The sequence below is a fragment of the Bos javanicus genome, chromosome 4 (genome assembly GCF_032452875.1).
Source record: "Bos javanicus breed banteng chromosome 4, ARS-OSU_banteng_1.0, whole genome shotgun sequence".
Taxonomy (NCBI): Eukaryota; Metazoa; Chordata; class Mammalia; order Artiodactyla; family Bovidae; genus Bos; species Bos javanicus.
In genome coordinates this window covers 15,116,239-15,131,030 of record NC_083871.1, presented here as the reverse complement: position 1 = coordinate 15,131,030, position 14,792 = coordinate 15,116,239, and the positions used below count along the sequence as shown (strand labels likewise).

The following is a 14,792-nucleotide window of genomic DNA, read 5'->3' as shown; positions in this document are numbered from 1 at the left end:
ACTACCTATATTACACATGGTAATGCATATGTTTCAGTGCAACTCTATGTTTCTTGAGAAAACTAGAAATGCATTTCACAAAGAAGTGTGAAGAGGTGGTCCCAGTTAAAGATGATAGGTAACAAAAGAAGGCTCCTGAATGCCTCTCTTCCCACAAACACACCAAATCCACAACTACATATGGAACAATTCCCTCTGAAAAACAATGCAGAAACTAGCTGCATGACTCTTACACACTGGATAAATAAGAAAAAAAAATCCACAGTGAAACAGGTAAGAGGCTGAGACATTCTCCCCATAAACCCCATCTCAGCCCTGAGGATCTGCAAATAGGCGGGCACCATCCTGGTACACTCCCAGCTTGTCCCATGCTCCCAGGTTGTCAGTAACTATAAAAGCAGCCTGCACACAGGTCTGCTGTCCCAATCTTCATAGCTGCTGCCAAGAGGACACATCTCTTGACAGCCTGGTTCTGGTGGCCACTTAGGCTTGCTTTCACTGTTTCAGAAGGACATTAGTAAAAGAGGGAACAATCGGTAACCACCATCCAGGGCTTCCGTGCAGACAGAGTAGGCAGAAACGTCCACCTCCCAATCTTCCCCTGAAAGAGATCTATCTGCATACTCTAAAGCCCTTGCCTGATGGCCCAAATTCTAAACAGTGTGCATCGAGGTACTGACTGAGATCCCACTTCGGGACACTGATATGAGTTGGCACACCCCAAGTACCCAGAGCCATTAAGACACAGAGGGCTCCTTAGACAATCGCAAAAGTTTCAGAGACAAAAGACAGGGAAGGTTGAACGATAAGCTTCATCTCCTAAACAGGGCCGCTCGTTCAGGAATGGAGGAAATTAACTGTTTTATCTAATGCACAGAAATCAACACGGAGTCCAAGAAAATGAATAAATATGTTCCAAATAAAAAACAAGATAAAACCCCAGGGGAAAAGCCTTATTAATAAAATGGAGATAAGTGATTTACCTTATAAAGAGCTCAAAATGATGACAATAAAGATGCTTATCAAGGTCAGGAGAATGATGCATGAATAAAGTGAATCTCAACAAAGAGAAAAATATAAGACAATACTAAACAGAAATCACAGAGCTGAAGAATACAATAACAAATGAAAAGCTCCACAGAGAGGTTCAGAAACAGATTAGATGATATAGCAGGGGGGGAAAGATGAGTGAACTCCACAAGAGGACAGTGAAATTCATCCACTCAGAGGAACAAAATGAAAAGTAGTGAAGACAGCTTAAGGGACTTCTGGCACAACATCTTTGAATCAATATTTGCATTACCAGGGATAATGGAAGGAGAAAAGACAGAAAAGGGGGAGAAAGCATATTTAAAGAAATAATGCCCGAAAACTTCCCTAACATGGAAAAGAAAACAAATGTCCAGAGCCAGGAATCCCAGAAAGTTCCATAAGATGAATCCATAAGACAAAGACACACTATGATTAACTTGTCAACTACAAACCGGCACCTGCCGTGGGCACTTGCCACCTACCTCTACAAGACTAAGTCATGGCCACTGCAGCTGCTGACCTTCAACACCCCTGAGGGGAGTTCAGGGTGGAGGCAGAAATGAGGCACTCTGTGCTCTGGAAAACTGGCAGAACAGGTCTTCACATAGATATATTCAGGAGCCCAATTCTTGCATCTCCTCATATCCAGAAAAGCACTAAATTCCTTCATGATGATGTTTGCTCCTCGTGACTAGGAGAAATCTCTTCTGCAAAAAATATGTGCTTGATTACAAGTATTCCCTCTTCACCAAGATCACATACATACTGACCTTCCCCTTATCTCTTTGGAGCAGTTTCTCAGAGCTAGTTTCTCAGAGCTATCTGAAACGCTATCTCCTGGGCTATAGTCCTCATATTGCCAGTAAAACTTAACTCATAACTCTCACATTATGTATTTTTCAAAGTCAGCATTATAAAAAATTAAAGGACAGAATCTTAAGAGCAACAACAACAACAAAAACTTGTTATGTTATGTACACCACCCATAAGACTTAAGCAGATTTTTCAGTAGGTACTTTGACTACATTGTGTTACTTTCTTCTTGCCTGCAAAGTGCTAAAAGAAAAAAGAAAAAAAAAAGTCAATTCATAATATTCTACCCAGCTCAGAATTGAAGGAGAGAGAAAAAGTTTTCCAGAGACATGAAAGCTGAAAGAGTTCATGAGTATTAGATCAGCCTCACAAGAATTGATAAAAGACCTATCCAGCTGAAACAAAAGGATGCTAATAAATAACAGGAAAACACAGAAACACAAATGTCACTGGTCAAGGTAAGTAGTGTAGTAGTATAGGGTGCTCAGTTGTGTCCGACTCCTTGCAGCCCCATGGACTGTAGCCCGCCAGGTTCCTCTGTCCATGGAATTTTCCTGGAGCATGTTGCCATTTCCTTCTCCTGGGGCTCTTCCCAACCTAGGGATTGGAACTGCATGTCTTGTGTCTCCTGCATTGGCAGGTGGATTCTTTACCATTAGTGCCACCAAACTGAGAATACTCTAATGTTATAATGATGGTGGATAAATCAGTTATAAATCTAGTATGAAGTTGAAACACAAAAGTATTTAAAAATTATTAATGGATACAGATGGTAAAATGGTGCAAATTGTGAAATCAAAAATAGAAAACATGGAGTAGAGGAGTGAAAAGCGTGGAGTTTTAGTGTGCATTTGATGTTATCAGCTTAAAATAACCTGAAATGTTTCATATAAGCTTCACAGTAAACACAAAGCAAAAATCTATGAGATTCACAAAAGACAAAGGAAATCTAACAATACCACTATAGAAAATCCTCAGATTACAAAGGGAGAGAGCATGAAAAGTAACCAAAGAATCACAAAACAGAAAACAATTAACAAAATGTCAATAGTAAGTCCATATCTATCAATAGTTATTTTAAATGTAAATAAACTGAATTACTCAATCAAAAGATACAGAGAGCTGAATGGATTAAAAAATGGACCTAACTATATGCTGCCTATAAGAAACTCAATTCAGCTTTAAGGACACACAAAGACACGTGGAAAAAGATATTCCATGCAAGTGGAAACCAAAACAAAGCTAGGGTAGCTATATATCAGATAAGACAGATTTTAAGACAAAAAAGACATTAAGGAAAGCCGTCAAACAAAGAAAGAGTCTTTGAGTATAGTGAGAGAAGATGTAGTGGGCTGAATGGTGTCCTCCAAAGATAACAAGTCTTGAAACCAGTGAGTGTTACTTTATACAGCACACAGTCTGCAGATGTATTTAAATTAAGAATCTCTGCACCGAGGAGATTATCCTGGTGTGCTCTAAATATCATCACAAATGTTCTTAACGGAGGGAGGCTGAGAGAAATTAGATACGCCAGAGGAGCAGGTGTCGTGAACACAGGATGGTGTCGCCACAAGTCAAGGAATGCCCCCAGCCTCTAGAAGCCAAGAGCAGCAAAGCGGATTCTCGCTGAGAACCCCCAATGTCTTGATTAGGACATACAGCCTCCAGAACTGTGTGAGAGAATAAAATTCCGTTGTTAAGTCACCAAGTTGTGCTAATTTGTCACAGCAGTCCCAGGAAACTAATACAGCAGTAAACTACAGAAACACGTCAGGGAACTTTTGTAACGAGAAAAACTACCCTTCATGCTATGATAACAAATTGTTACCAAAAAGGCAAATTAAGTGTGGCTTGCTAATTCTGCTTCTCACTAGAGTTTTTGAAAAAGCAGAGGACCTAGAGTACCAGGGTACCTAGTCTTATAGGGATAATAATTACAAATATTTTGAGAGACTAGTTATGACTTCATTGTACTTTTATTCTCTACCTATGAATTCAACTTGTCTATAGTCTGAAATCAACTGATACCACTGAATTACTGGGAACAAACTAGACAGGATCTTTTATAATATGACTTTAAAAGATTTAAAAATAAGCTATCAGTGTAATAAAATTACATCAAAGTATCAGCAAAATGCTGGCAAAGATTTTTTTACGAATAAACTGTATTGATTTTCTTTTAAACCAGATTTGAGACCTAAAAAACTAAAGGAATAACACAAGAGAAACAATCAGATATCATGGCCTCCTGATAGAAGTACCTTCCCTGGTGGCTCAGTAAGTAAAGAATCTGCCTGCAATGCAAGAGACCTGAGTTTGATCCGTGGGTTGGGAAGATCCCCTGGAGAAGGAAATGGGAATGCACTCCAGTATTCTTGCCTGGAAAATTCCATGGACAGGGGAGCTTGGCAGGCTATAGTCCATGGGGTCATAAGAGTAGGACACAACTTAGCGACCAAACCACCACCACCTGATGGAAGTACTTAAACACCTACACTGAAAATCAGTCTGTACGGAATAAGCCTCTACTTTTAAGACAACTTACAGAATATGTGAAATATCACTCTGGAAATTCCATTAGAGAAATGGAGACTCTGAAAAGACAAAAACAAACAACCCCAGTCTTAGAATCAATAAAGAAAAAACATCAACTTAACAGTGGAGAAATCTAGAAGACTGAGCAAATGATCACGATTAACACCACCAGTAATGAGTGATACTGAAAGCATCGTGATGAAGTGAGATGCTACCTTTGTCTCTCCCCTTTAATCTGCAACCACTAAACATCTGCACTCAACAAAGGTACTTCTGCCCAACACGCTGTGATGCCAGAGTTTCACACATCTGAACACCTAAAGGTGGGTAGACTGGAACACACAGAGGAAACAGACCAGAGGAATACAAAGGCTGCTGCTGCTGCTGCTGCTAAGTCGCTTCAGTTGTGTCTGACTCTGCGCAACCCCATAGATGGCAGCCCACCAGGCTCCCCCATCCCTGGGATTCTCCAGGCAAGAACACTGGAGTGGGTTGCCATTTCTTTCTCCAATGCATGCAAGTGAAAAGTGACAGTGAAGTCGCTCAGTCGTGTCCGACTCTAGCAGCCCCATGAACTGCAGCCCACCAGGCTCCTCCGTCCATGGGATTTTCCAGGCAGGAGTACTGGAGTGGGGTGCCATTGCCTTCTCCAGAATACAAAGGCAGTGCCTGCCATTCCAGCTACTTGGTTGAAGCAGCTGAGCCCACAGCCCTAGGGAAGCCAGTAGCAGCAGAGGAGGTAGCACATGTGACTCCAGCCTCCTGGCCACAGTGGCTCTCATGGTCACAAATAACTGGACAGCAGTGGCAGAGGGGCCTATGACGCCATTCCTTCAGGTACAGAGGCACCCACAACTCTGACCCCTTGCCCAGAGCAGTGCTGCCTGCAAAGACAACAATCCCAGACACAGCAAGGGCAACCTTGCCCCAGCTCCTCCCCACCTGCGGCAGGGCCTGCGGCTTGAGAGATCCTGGACACAGCAGAAGCAGTCACCATCCAGTGTCCCAGGTGGCAATGCCAGCAATGCCACAGCAGCAACACACCAACAATGTCAATGGGCAACACCTGTGACAGAGGTGCACAGTGCCAAGGCTCAAACATAACCAGAGGCAGCTAAGGTTAAGAAAAACAAAAAGTTTGTGTTATAGTACCACCCACTGGCAAACAAAAGACTCTAATTTCTAAACTGTTGACTCCTTAGAACCAAAACAAAAACAAAAAACCCAAACCAAAAACTACCTAAACAAGAAAGATGTTTGCTACTTCAAATGAACCAGCAGAGGAATAGGTCATCAAAAAGAGAAAAAAGAAATCATGCCCTTTGCAGCAACATGGATGGACCTAGAGACTGTCACACTGAGTGAGTCAGGGAAAGCAGATATCATGATGCTGCTTATATGTGGAACCTAAAAAAAAGTATTAATGAACTTATTCACAAAACAGAAAGAGTCACAGATGTAAAAAACAAACCTATGGTTTACTGAGAGAGAAAGTGGGAGGGCAGGGATAAGCTGGGAGATTGGGACTGACATATATACACCACTACATATGAAACAGATCACTAATAAGGACCCGACTGTAATATACAGCACAGGGAACTGTACTTGATACTCTGTAATGACCTAATAAGAGGAAATAATCAGAAAAAGTGTGGACATATGTATAGCTGATTCACAATGCTGTACAGCAGAAACTAATACTGTAAATCAAATACTCTTCAATAATAAATAAGTAAAATATTTTTTAAAAAGAAGAAATTCTGTAAGAACTATCTGACTCTTTTAGGAAAGGCAACATTAGGATAACAAGCACCTGAGAAGGAAGCATAGTTTGTCTGAAGAAATAATAGCTGAGAACTTCCCAATCCCCAAAAGGAATTGGATATACAAGTCCATGAACCTACAAGAACACATAATCACCTCAGTGCAAAAATACATCTCCAAGACACACTATATTAAAACTGTCAAAGTCAATAATGAAATTTAGAGGCAGCCAGGAAAAAAACATATGGTAACCGACAAAGGCACCACCACTAGGAAAGGAGCAGATGCCACAGCCCAGGCGACAGTGAAATGAAAAGCTCAAAATTCTCAAAGACAAGCACTGTCAGCCAAAGACCCTCTAGCCAGCAAAGTTATGCAGGTATGCAGGACAAATACTTTCCCGTCAAACAAAAGCTGAAGGAGTTCAACATCAGACCTGCCTTACAAGAAATGCAGAAAGGAGCTCTTCTACAAGAAACAAAAGACAAGAGTACAGAGGACTCTGAATAAAGTGATGAGTAAGCAAAAATCAAAGATTTCAATTCTATATCAGGTGTTTTTTCTCTTTTAAATTATGAAAGTATTATAACACATTTATAGGAGACTTGGAAAATACAGAACAAAATTACATATAGTTCTACAATATATTATAATTATTTTTTAAGTAGAAAATTAAGATTTTTAGTTGGGAGTTTCAGTATCAAACTTTGAAAAACTAATAGAATGAACATACAGAGAAGTAGAAGGATATAAACCTGAAAAGTACTATGAACTAATTCAACACAATTAAGATTTATACAATTTTCACACAACAGCTGATATAAATTCTATTCAAGAGACTACAAATCAGGAGACACTGGAACACATTCAGGGACATAACACAAGATGCAAAAATTTCATGGTCTAAAGGTACTGAAATCATATTGAGTCTGTTCTCTTATCACTGAATTATGTTAGAAATCAGTATCAAAAGATACTCAAAAGTAACTTACATATTTTCAAGTGCAGTGTGACACTTATCAAGAGAGATCTTTGACTTAGCCACTGGAAGCCTCGATAAAGTTAAAAGACTGAAAAAACACAGTAGGTGATTGCCAAGAAGAATGCACTTAAATGAAAATTTAGTAAAGATACTTTAAAAATCCCATGTATTTGGAAAATAAATGTCCATTTTTAAATGATGGGTGTATCTAAGAAGCTATAACAAGTAAAATTAGAAAATACCTGTAACAGAATGAAAGTGAAAAGAGAATTTATCAGAACTTGTGGCATGCAACTGAGTTGCTCTATGCAACTAACCAGAGTGCAGAATTTTGAATAAGGTATGAAAACAAATAATGGACACAAGCATAAAATTTTGTGAAATCTGAAAAAATCTATACTTTAGTTAATAATACTATATTACACATTACTTTCCTGTTTGCTTTTTTTTTAAACAATACTTCTTTATATTCTCAGAATTGCATTAGAACTTTCAAGCCTCAAAATAGGTTTTTCCACAAAATAAAAAAACATTAAAGCATAAATGTTAAAGAGGAAAAAAAAGCAGTAACATAACTACTGGCACTTGTTTGGTAATAAACTCACAACATAAAAAAGGATAATTTGAGAAAACAAAAACAAGGGTGGCAGAGGAGAGGAAAAGGCCAGAACCCATATAGGCAAATGAAGACAAGGCTATCATCAGATAAAGGCTATTTTACCTTATTAGAATTGATTCAAATGTATTCTTTTTAATGGCTGAGTAATACTCCATTGTGTATATGTACCACAGCTTTCTTATCCATTCATCTGCTGATGGACATCTATTATTTTTTTAAACAATATAATACTTCTTTATATTCTCAGAACTGCATTAGAAGTTTCAAGCCTCAAAATAGGTTTTTCCACAAAATAAAAAAACATTAAAGCATAAATGTTAAAGAGGAAAAAAAAGCAGTAACAGTAACTATAGCTACTTCGATTTGGTAATAAACTCACAACATAAAAAAGGATAATTTGAGAAAACAAAAACAAGGGTGGCAGAGGAGAGGAAAAGGCCAGAACCCATATAGGCAAATGAAGACAAGAAGCTATCATCAGAGAAAGGACTATTTTAACTTATGAGACATTCTATACAAACCTCATCGTAACTATAAAACAGAAATCCAGAGCCGAAGCAAAAACTACAGGGGAAAAAAAAAATGGAAACTGAGGGAAAAAAAAAAAAACACACAGATACATAGATCAATGGAACAGAAATGAGAGCCCAGAGGTAAACACACTTATATGTGGTCAACTCATTTATGACAAAGGAGTCAAAACTATACAACAGAAATAGGACGGTCTCTTCAACAGATGGTGTTGGCAAAACTGGATAGTCACATGCAAAAGAATGAAACTAGACCCTCATCTTATACCATACACAAAATTAACTCAAAATGGATTAAGGACTTGAATGTAAGACCTGAAACCATAAAACTCCTAAACAAAAACTATAGGCAGTACACTCTGACATCAGTCTTAGTAATATATTTCTGGATATGTCTCCTCAAGCAAAAAGCAACAAAAGTAAAAATGACGGAATGGGACATCAAACTAAAAAGATGTTCAACATCACTATTAGGGATAGGCAAATCATACCCACAATGAGACATTACCTCTTACACGTCAGAATGGCTATTGTCAAAAACAAGCATTGGCAAGGATCTGGAGAAAACACTACACTGCTGGCAATAAGTAAATTGGTACAGTCACTTTGGAAAACAGTATGGAGACTCCTGGCATTGAAACATGTAAAATATCATGTATGAAACGAGATGCCAGTCCAGGTTCAATGCATGATACTGGATGCTTGGGGCTAGTGCACTGGGACAACCCAGAGGGATGGTGTGGGGAGGGAGGAGGGAGGAGGGTTCAGGGTGGGGAGCACATGTGTGCCTGTGATGGATTCATTTTGATGTTTGGTGAAACTAACACAATTGTGTAAAGTTTAAAAATTAAATTTAAAAAATAAATAAATAAAGGCAGAACCACTAGGCAAAAAAAAAAAAAAACAGAACTACAATATAATCCAGCTGAAGAGGAGAGTGAAAAAGCTGGCTTAAAACTCAATATTCAAAAAACTAAGATCATGGCATCTGGTCCCATCACTTCATGGCAAACAGAAGGGGAAAAAGTGGATGCAGTGACAGATTTTATTTTCCGGGGTTCCAAAATCACTGCAGATAGTGACTGCAGCCATGAAATTAAAAGAGGCTTGCTCCTTGGAAGAAGAGCTATGACAAACCTAGACAGGGTATTTAAAAGCAGAGACATCACTTTGCTGACAAAGGCCCATAAAGCTACGGTTTTTCCAGCAGTCATGTATGGATGTGAGAACTGGACCATAAAGAAGGCTGAAAGCCAAAGAATTGATGCTTTTGAATTGTGGTGTTGGAGAAGATTCCTGAGAGTCCCTTGGACTGCAAAGAGATCAAACCAGTCAATCCTAAAGGAAATCAACCCTGAATATTCACTGAAAGGACTGCTGCTGAAACTGAAGCTCCAATACTTTGGCCACCTGACGTGAAGAGTCCACTCATTGGAAAAGACCCTGATGCTGGCAATGAATGAAGGCAACAGGAGAAGGGAGCAGCACAGATGCAACGGTTAGATAGCATCACTGACTCAATGGATGTGAATTTGAGCAAACTCTGGATGACAGTAGAGGACAGGAAAGCCTGGCACGCTGCCGTCCGTGGGGTCGCAAAGAGTCAGGCAGGACTCAGCAACTGAATAATGACAAACAATCCAGCTATTCCTCTTCTGGAAATTTATCCAAAGAATATGAAAACACTAATTCAAAAAGATATGTGCTTCCCTATATTAATGGCAGCATACTATACAACAGCCAAAAGATGGAAAAAACCGAATGCCCATTATCAGATGAATAGCTAAAGAAGAAACGGGGTGTGTATATGTGTGTGTGTCTATAACCACTCGGTCACAAAAGAGATGAAATCTTGCCTTGTGACAAAAGAGATAAACCTTGAGGGTATTATTCTAAGCAAAATAAGTCAGACAGAAAGACGAACACCATATGATTCACTCGTGTGGAATATAAAAAACAAAATAAGTGAAGACAAACCAAACAGAAAAAATAGAAATAAACACATAGGCACAGAGAAGAGAGTAGTAGTTGCCAGAGAGGGAAGAGTGTGCAGGGCAGAGTGAAACGAGTAAAGAGGAAGGACTGTATGCTGACAGCGGACATTAAACTTTCAGCGGTCAGCACACTGTTCTGTATACAGAAGTAAAATTATAAGGTATATGTAAAACAAAGTTATAAACCAATGCTACCTCAATAAAGAAAAATAAAAAACAACAGGTGGTAATAACACATTCCCTCAGATGGGTACACACTGAGACGTGTATATTGACTCTGTAATATTCTTCACAATAATGTACAACCTCAATCTAATCAAAATAGACGCTCGACAAAATAACAGACCAGGAGCCTTCAAAAGTTTTAATGTCCCAAAGATTAGAAAGAACTATAGAACTATCAGATTAGAAGAAACTAAGGCAGCACGACAACCAAATGCAATGTGGAACACTAGATTAGGTCCTGGAACAGGAAAGGAGCATCAGTGTAAAAACGGGAAGTATAATACACTTAGTAACTAATATTGCACCAATGTTAATTTCTTAGTTCCGATAACTGTACTATAACTATGTAAGATGTTAACAGGTAGGGAAGCTGTACTATTTTTACAACCCTTCTGTAAAATTAACTCAAGGGAATTCCCTGACAGTCCATGATTAGGACTCCATGCTTCCACTGCAAGGGGCACAGGTTCAATCTCTGCCTGGGAAACTGAGATCCCTCATGCCAAGCAACATGGCCAAAATTAAAAAAAAAAAAACCTGCAAAACATTAACTGAAAATATAAAACTAAAAAAATTTTTTTTCAAAAAGACATTTAATGGATGTATTAACAAATTACAGTGCATCAGTTTATTTGGGTTCTTACTGAAACAAGGATTCCCAGGTGGTGCAGTGATAAAGAATCTGCCTGCCTTGGCAGGAGGCACAGGTTCAATCCCTGGGTTGGGAAGATCCCCTGGAGAAGGAAATGGCAACCCACTCTAGCATCCCTGCCTAGGAAATCCCATAGACAGAGGAGCCTGGCAGGCTACAGTCCATGGGGTTGCAAAGAGTCAAACACGACAAAAAGACAACCAGGAAATTTTAAAAACTGATTAGATGTTTGATGATACATGTTATTAGGAATTATTTCTAGTTTTGGAGGTATTATGGTCATTATTATTAATGACCATGGTATTATGGCCATTAAAGTCTGCTAGAGAAATACTTAAATATTTGTGATTAAAATTATATGCTTGTCATTTGTTTTAAAATAACCTAGGGTTGAGAGGAACAGTAGGTGGGAGTACAGAGGAGACAAGATTGGCCTTAAATTGATAAATGATGGAAACCGAGTGATAGGTACATGACGGTGGTTCATGATTTTCTCTCTACACTTGTCCATGTCTGAAAATTTTTCCATTAACTAAAAAAAAAAGTGTGTGTATGTATACACACACACAACACATACCTTAAACAGAATTAACTATGTGTGTATACACACACAACACATAAATAGAATTAACAATGTATAAATAGCAAATCAACTAAAACTGTTTCAATCACTTGTAAATTTAAACTATGAGTTTGAAATTTAACTTGCCTAACAGAGCTTCCCAAACACTGAAATGCCACCTTTGGCCTAATCTAACCCCAAAACTCTAGAGAGTTCTCTCACACTGCTTTAACTTCTCAAACCGAAAATCATAGCCCTCAATTCTTCTTTCAATGAGTGAGAGAGATTAAGTGTCTTCAATGCTAAATTTAAGTTAATTTTTATGAAGCAGCACAGAAAAAAAGCAAACTTTTATTCAGATACAAATATTATTTGTTCTTTGCTATCTCAACTTCTAAAACTCTTCAGGGTTTTTTGGTTTGTTTGTGAATTCGTCAGGGTTCAAATAAGAAAGCTACTTAGCTTTGAGGGTATCTTTTCTCAATCTTGAGAACTCTGTTTGCAGTGAAGCCACAGTGATCCCCTGGGTAACAAAGTTCAATCCCTTTCAGTTCTTGCTGTTACTCCTACATGAGCCTCATTCTCTCCTGCTGCCAATTCACCATTTCTTTAGGCTTGTCCTTCCTGTCTCTTAAGTGTTCATTAGAGAGCACACTACAGTTCTTTAGTTCAGAAAAACCCTACACTTACCATCAGTTTTTCTATTTTTTGTTTCTGGAAATGTTCTTAAATAGCTTAGAAATATTATTTTTTAAGACAGTCATTTTTAAATCTAAGTAAAACATATCAAAATCATTTAAAAATAGATTTCACAACAATTTCCTCACCAAAAGAACAGAATTTTTAATAGTTACTTTGACACACACTTTTGACTGCTGAATAAATTCACTGTGTGCACCATTTAATTACCATCTGTATTTATAATTAATGTGAATCACTGGATTTGTGCTACCTGATCCCACAGGCTAGCACCAAAGTGCAATAAAATTCCTTATACACCTGACATATAAAACTTGAGACTGATTGGTTCTTACAAACATATCTGGGCCACGACTTTCTAAGATGCCAATAAAAACACCACTGGCAAGAAGAGAAGAGAATGAAATTGAATATGAGATGGTGACGGAGTCTCAGAATGCCAATAATCTACAGATTTCAGAGAACAGAGACTTTAAGTGCAAGCAATAGGAAGACTGGCTTCCCTGGTGGCCGAGTAGTAAGAATCCTCCTGCAATGCAGGAGACCCAGGTTCAATCCCTGGGTCAGGAAGATCCTCTGGAGAAGAAAACGGCAACTCAGTCCAATATTCTTGCCTGAGAAACCCCACAGACAGAGGAGCCTGGTGGGCTATATAGTCTTTGGGTTTGCAAAAGAGTCAGACAAGACTTAGCCACTAAGCAACAACAACAACAGGAGAATTAGGGCAGAAAAGCTACTGACATATTCATATCTTGAAGAAATATACGTATGTAGAAAAAGATATAAGGATTGGTCAAATTAACTATGGTACAACTATACTATAGAATAGTATGCAACAGTTAAAAAGAATAAAGTAAAAAATGTACTGACATAGTTTCCCAAGACAAGCAAAAAAGGCAACTTGCAAAATACTATGTAAACACCATGCCATTTATGTTTATTTTTAAATATGTACAAATTTACGTGCTAGATGTTTATATATTTATGTAAATAGAGAAGCTGACAGAATGCCCACCAAAGTTTGGGGCGTGGTCTTTCACATTTTTTCTGAACATTTCATCTCTGTATCATTTTGATCTTTTACAAATGAACATTATCTCAGTAGTTAACATTATTTAAGTAGTTAAATGGGAAGGAAAGAAAGCAGAGAGGAGAGAAGCTTATAGGAGAAATTTTATAATGGAGGAAGTTTATAAGTGCTTTTTCATCACTTGTACAAGTTGCCTGTTGTACTTAATTAACTCAGCGATAAAGATTAACAAAAGGAAACTCAAATTCCATTATTGTGTTTAATCACATTTGTCCTTCTTTGTTTCTTGAAGAAAATTACAACTAACTATCCCAAAAGTACAGTCAGAGACACTTTGGATCCTGTAAGAAACCATGACACATGAAAATTGAAACTGTCAAACTCAGTAAATAAAAGGACAATTGTATCCCCCCAAAATATTCATACTTAGAAACGTATTTATCATAGACCCCTTTAATGAAACCAAATGGTTTAAGGTACCTGTTTTGCTTTTGAACTACATAAATCATTATTATTAGTTCCATTGTAAGACATATATAGTGCTGCCATACTCACAATTTCCTAAAAGGCTAAAATGACAATAATTTTTCAGTTTTGGAGAACTAAACTATTTATATTCCTTAATGTAAACTCACAAACTGGATGACAGCTATTAGATCTAAAAGGACAAAGATCTTTCTGCCCAAGTTATTCAATTATTTTAAAATTTTATTTAGCAACACTGAATCAACAAACTTAAGTTTGGAGCATGTAGTCAAGCTTTCCCCCAGAGAACTGATTAAAAATGCCATGCCTCCTCCTCACAGAACAAAGCAACAAAAACACCCACCCTGTAAGAAACCTTGAAGTTACCTGAATTACAATGACTAAATTCAAAGACACCGTGGGGATTTGAGGCACAGCTGCCCAAGTCATTAATACAGAATATTTTACATTACAGGAAAAAGGAATCTATGTTGACCATGATAATAAATTTGATTTCCTGGCTCTCTTTATTTAGGTTTTATGATTTTCAAATCAAAGATGACAGATTATCCATTTTCACACCACACACACACACAGATCAAACACCACCCATGCAATCTCATAGGCCCTAAACACTTTTACGCATCACACTGACTCACAGAACACAAACAAGAATAGAAAGTAGCACTGGCGTCACCAGAGTATTTCTCAGGTGGCCATGACACTGGGCCCCTCTGGAAGTGAGTTCCCCAGGTTCACCTGCCCAGCGCAGTAAATCAGACTAAGGACTCATCTTGTGACTCGAGACGAACAAAAAAGGGTATTAGTTGCAACTGTACTTAAAGCAGGGGAAAAAAAAGACTAAAAACCAGAGCATGGAGAGTTCTTGG

General features: G+C 38.1%; 1 protein-coding gene across 1 annotated transcript in view; it reads right to left on the bottom strand.

Annotated features, from left to right (window-relative positions):
• Positions 1 to 14,792, bottom strand: part of SDHAF3 (succinate dehydrogenase complex assembly factor 3) — an 87,145-nt gene that overhangs the window by 9,612 nt on the left and 62,741 nt on the right. The window lies entirely within an intron of this gene.